The sequence below is a fragment of the Myotis lucifugus genome, unplaced genomic scaffold (assembly GCF_000147115.1).
Source record: "Myotis lucifugus unplaced genomic scaffold, Myoluc2.0 scaffold_109, whole genome shotgun sequence".
NCBI lineage: Eukaryota > Metazoa > Chordata > Mammalia > Chiroptera > Vespertilionidae > Myotis > Myotis lucifugus.
The window spans coordinates 383572-389571 of NW_005871157.1; the positions used below are offsets into that span (position 1 = coordinate 383572).

A 6000-nucleotide genomic window follows, 5' to 3' on the forward strand; every position below is an offset into this window, starting at 1 on the left:
CCAGCAGCCAGCACTTAGAGACCCTCAATGAAGAGCTGGAGGGAGACTTTGAGCAACAGTTCAACATCATACACACCCTGAGGGCGCACAGGGCCACGCAGGTAGGCCCTCCAGAGCGCGTGCCCCCCTGGTGCCCTGCCTGCCAGAGGGAGCGTCCAGGGCCACAGCCATGTCCTGGTCATTGATCAGTGATTCCTGGGTGACCAGTTCCCTCGCTAGCTCCAGCTCAGACCAGCCATTCTCAGCCAGGGCAGGGAGACGGGGCAGGTATGGCCTCCCAGGGGCACTGGCCATCTTGTTGATTGACAGAACTCGGGGGAGGAGAAGAGCCAGGCGGTCAGGCTGAGGTGAGTGCCGGCCACTGGCGGGATGACTGGCGGGCTCCCCAGGGCTCCTGTCCCCCCTCCCCTGTGGCCCCTCGTGTTTCCCTTGGACCCTCTGCTTCACGGGGACTGGAAGGGACCCTGGGGACACATGGGGGAGAGGGAAGGTGGGGGTCTATGGCTGGAGGAGACCCTTGCCCATCCCCGGTTCCCTCAGCTCTGCAGAGAGAAGCCACTCACAGAGGCTGTGCAGGCTCCTGTGAGTCTGTGCCTCGCGGGTGGGTTTCCCTCAAGCGGAAGCCCTATAGCAGGATCAGGAGGCCAAGGTCCTGGCCGCCCAGGAGAAGGAGAGGCTGCGGCAGGAGGTAGACAGGTAACCGCCTCCGCCCCTGCAGGGCAGCTTATGAATGGGAGAGTTTACATTGGTTAAGTCCTCGGAACCTGCTGCATATGTTGCACTGCAGGCGCATCTCAGCTCAGACTGGCTGCGTGCTCAGTGCTCAGTGGCCACACGTGGCAGTGGCTGCCTGATTGGAAAGTGCACTTGGCCATCCCCATGTCATGGGCCGTGTTGGCCCTTCCGACGGGTGTGATCGCACCGAAATGGCATCTCTGTGACGTGGCCTTTTTCATCTTTTGGGAGCAGATTCCCAGCAGTGGAGTCACAGGGGCGTGTGGTGTGGGAGACGTTGCTGATCTGGGTTTTAGTGCTCACCTGCCTGAGGCAGACTTTGGAGGAAGAGAAACGTCATTTCAGGAGCCAGATCAAGAACCGGAGCAGAACCGGATGGCCGAGCAGAACCGGAGCCTTCTACAGATGCTACAAGTGCAAAAACTTCCAGCATCACATCACAGAAGTCTCTGAGCCTCATCAAGGAGCCCCCACTCCTGATAGAAGGCAATGGCCACGTCCTCAAAGTTCATGTCTGTGCTGGACGCTGCGCCCTGGGCTGCGGGACCGGAGCGGCGCCGGCACCGAGGCTGGAGGGTCCAATGGGGTGAGGCTGAGGGGACTCTGCGGCGGAGAGGAGTCGGGAGCCTCGGGGACCCCAATCCCGGGTTTGGGGGCTCAACCAGCCTCAGGCCCGCCCTGCGCAGCGGGGACGCTGCCTCCCAAGCCTCCTCCTCCGCGCCACCAACGCTCAGCCGCGTGCCGAACCCTGCAGGTCCGTTAACGGAAGCCACAAGGTCCGCCCCAAGGACGATACCGGAAGTCCCCGCCAAAGTTCTTTTTGTTGTTGAGTAGTATTCCATCAAAAGCATGTACCACAATTTGTTTATTCATTTGCCTATCATGGACATTTGAGAAGATCCCGAGTTTTAGCTTTTCCAAAAAAAGCTACTCTGAACATTCAAGGATACGCCTTTGTGAGGACCTGTTTCCATTTCTCTCAGATATGCTACTTTTTTCTTTTTTTATTAAAATATTTTTTCAATTACAGTTGGCATGCAATATTACATTAGTTTCAGGTATGCAGCATAGTGATTAGACATTTGTATACCTGACAAATTGAACACCCAGATAAGTCTAGTACCTATCTGCCAATAGATATGTTACTTTTTATTTTATTTTTATTTTTTGGACTTAACAGTTTATTATTATTTATGTGTCATTTTAAAAGCATTGATCCATTAAATCATGTAGAAATAAGTATGCAAAAAGTTGGCAAAACAAAGCATACTTTAAACTTGTTTAAGTATAGAGATAATCTGAAATTCTGGATTTTTCAGTCACTTCATTATTATGCTGTGGCAGCCAAGTAATCCTTAACTTCAGTTGGAGTAAGCCTCCTAAATCCAGCTTCATGGCAGATTCCAGCTTCTACATTATCTTCTGTCACTTGCCCTTCAAAGCTTTCCTTCAGGGTTAATAGGGCTGTATGAATGGCATCTTCAAGTTCTAGATCTTCATTATATCTTTTCTCAAGGAAAGTTTCCCATTTACATGGTTCTTTCCCACTGCTGTGGCTTTCCAGGCAAAGTAGGCTCTTGATGGATCTAAATAAAATAAATATGGTCACCCCCTCATTCCAACCACAAATTAGTAAAACTCTCCAATGGGCGAACATTACGTGACGGGCGTATTCCTGCACCACAGAAGCTACTCTGCACCAGCTGAGCGGTGGGAATGGGTTCTTGGTAAACAAGATAAGATTGCTGAGCCAGATCCCAGCTCTGTGCCCAAGCACTCTAACCCGGGCGCGGGCCACCATAGCCAAGCCTGTATGTTTGGTGACTGGCTCCACTTTGTGTACACTTTGCTCACCATACAGAATGGGTTTCTGTTTCTCCTCAGTTGCCAATACCACACCATTTGCATCTTTAATTCCCACTGAAGCGGGGTGGGGGCTCCTCCAGCTACAGCCGCTAAAGCACATGCAATCTGGACAAGTTTACCAGACGGCTGAACGTGATCAGCGAGGAGCTGTAACCTGCTCCAACCACGCTCTGCCATCTTTACCCGGAGACTAGGTATGTAACTTTTTATTTGTTAATCCTCACTGGAGGATATTTTTCCATTTATTTGATGGGGAGGGGGGAGAGAGAGAGAGAGAGAGAGAGAGAGAGAGAGAGAGAGAGAGAGAGATTGGGTGCCTCCTGCATGCGCCCTTGACCAGGAATCTAACATGCACAGGCAGACTTCTAACCACAGGCCATGGCTAGATGTGTTACTTTTTTTCATTTAATTGATTTCAGAGAGGAAGGGGGAGGGAGAGAGAATCATGGATTGGCTGCCTCCTGCACGCCCCACACTGGGGATCAAAGTGGGCATGTGTCCTTGTGTCCTGGCGGGAATCAAACCATAACCTCCTGGTTCAATAGGTCGACACTCAACCACTGAGACACACCAGCCCAGGCTAAGTGTGTTACTTTTTAAAAATGAATTTAATGCCATCCAGGTGCAGGTAGTTCTCCCAGGCTCTTTAAAGGACAACCTGGAACCGTGACTGTTTTAACTTCTCTGCTTTCTCTTGCAATTTCACATGGTTCTTGTTTTTGATTGAAACAGGAGCCGCCCAAGCCCTCTGCCTGAGAATGGAGTCTCAGCTGGCCTCAGTGTTGCCCGACATTGTGAGCTCCAGGGTGGGCAGCAGGAGCTCAGGCCAGCCAGGGACTGTCATCATGGGAGATATTTTCCTCCTTCTTTAACCAGAAAAAATTAATTTTTAAAAATATGTAACAGCCAGGCTGGCATGGCTCAGTGGATGAGCATTGATCTATGAACTGATCTATAAACCAGGAGGTTACGGTTGGAGTCCTGGTGGGGACACATGCCTGGGTTGCCAGCTCGATGCCCAGTAGGGGGCATGCAGGAGGCAGCCAATCGGTGATTCTCTCTTATCAGTCATGTTTCTCTCTCTCCCTCTCCTTTCCTCTCTGAAATCAATAAAATATATGTATATATATTTAAAATATGTAACAGAAAAAAAACACAAAGCATAAACCACAGAAATGGATATGGATATATATATATATATATATATATATATATATATATATAATATTTTCATTATTACCCAACAATAGCTACACTCCAACTTCACCAGATACTTACTGGGCACCTGTTAAGTGCCAGGAGAACTGCTGCTAAGGGCCAGTCCCTGGGGATACTAAGGTGAGCAAACAGTCCAGGGGGGGCAAGCAACATTAGAAGAAAGGACCAGGGAGATAGGAGAGCTTGTGACAGGGGTACCTGGGGTGTCTGCAGGGCGTAAGGGGAGGCCAGTGCAGCCAGAGCACACAGAGCAAAGGGTTGTGGCCCACAGCAGAGGTCAGGCTTAGTGGAGGCCGGAGCACAGGGGCTTGCAGAGTGCAGAGCAAGTTGGCAGCCTGGACTTCAAAACCCCAGGCTCCTTTCTGTCTTGTCTAAATTCCACCCAAAAAGCTCCCTTTTCTGACTTGTTCAATTTCCACTCGCAATATGGCTCCCTGGGTTGCAGCAGCACATTTGAGCACTCAGGACTGGGACTTCGTATTCAGGGCAAATCGTCCACCTGTTCCTTCCACCAGGTCACTATTTCCTCCTCCACCCATGGAAGCAGGGGAGAATCCTATCTATTTGGTAGGAATTAGTTGATTGAAGTGTGTGAAGCAGCAAAAGGCCTGGGATTCAGTAGCAGCTCCACAAATATTTAGAGCCAGTCCCTGGGTGCGAACAGCCTTGCCAGGGTCTGAAACCCCTGCCTTGGTTCCTGTTACCAGACCAATCAGGTAATGGGTTGTTCCCTACTCTCTCCACCTGATACACACACACACACACACACACACACATACACACACATACACACACACGCACACACATACACATACACACACATACACACACACATACACACATACACACATACACATACACACACATACACACACACATACACACATACACATATACACACACACACACAAACTGCTTCCAGCTCCTCTTTGCCCAGATAAAGATTAGCCCATCCCCCCTTGTCCCCTCCCCACCCTCTGCCCACGATCCTCCCAGTGCAGCTGAGCCATCCCAGTCCCTCCCCACCCTATACCAGTGATTTTCTTTTTAATATATTTTATTGATTTTTTACAGAGAGGAAGGGAGAGGGATAGAGAGTTAGAAACATCGATCAGCTGCCTCCTGCACACTCCCTACAGGGTATGTGACCGCAACCAAGGGACATGCCCTTGGCTGGAATTGAACCTGGGACCCCTGAGTCTACAGGCTGACGCCAAACCGGTCAGGGCTATACCAGTGATTTTCAATCTTTTTCATGTCATGGCACACATACTAGTAAACTACTTACTAAAATTCTGCCGCATGCCAAAAAATACATTTTTTTGCTGATTTGAACCCCCACCCCCCAAAATAGGTGTAATTTTGATTCATTCACACTAGACAGCTATTGTTGTGTTGGCTGTTATCACTTTTTATTTGACAATCTAAGGGAAAAGAGGTCAGTGCCCCTGACTAAATAGTCAGGTATTGCATGTTTTTAAAAAATTCTTGTGACACACGGGTGTGCTGCAACACGCTGGTTGCAAACCACCGCCCTATACAAACACACCCGCGGACCGGGAGAGCCTCCGACTTCCCCGACCCCTGCCCTGCTCTCTCAGGCAAGAGTCTGGCTCTGCCGGCTGCGCAGGGGAAGGAGGGGCTCTCTGTGAGAGCGGGTGGTGGGTCTGTGTGGCCATAGTCTCTCTGGGTAGAAGTGTCTGTGTACTGAATTGGTATCGGTGCCCCTGCGTCTCTTAGTGTGGGTGTCAGGCATCTGTGTGTGTTAGTCTGTGTCTCTCATCAATGCAGTGTGGGTCTGTGTGCTGTGTGTCTGTGTGTCTGTGTCTGTTCACCTGCCCTGGTCCCATTCCTGGCCAAGCCCCCGAACCTCCGCCTTCTGCTTGACTTATACTTGAATTTATAGCCTCTGCCATGCCAGGCAGAAGGGTTTTGCTGAGGGGTGAAGGGATTGAATGACTAGTTCCCTTTCAGAGCCTCAAGCACTTGTCCTGAATTGGGGAGACAGCCCAAGGCCTTTTTTTAAAGGTTTAATTGACATATATTAGTTTAAGGTATGCAACCTTTTGATCCCCTTCTCTCATTTCACATCCTCCCCGCCCCCACCACCTTTGGATAATCACCATCTGCTTTCTGTGTCTATGAGCTGGAGGGGTTTTAAGTTTTTTATTGTGTGTTTTG

At 50.0% G+C, this 6000-nt stretch overlaps 1 pseudogene; it reads right to left on the minus strand.

Annotated features, from left to right (window-relative positions):
- Nucleotides 1–2065: 2065 nt before the first annotated feature.
- Nucleotides 2066–2778, minus strand: LOC111826896 (annotated as a pseudogene).
- Nucleotides 2779–6000: the final 3222 nt, after the last annotated feature.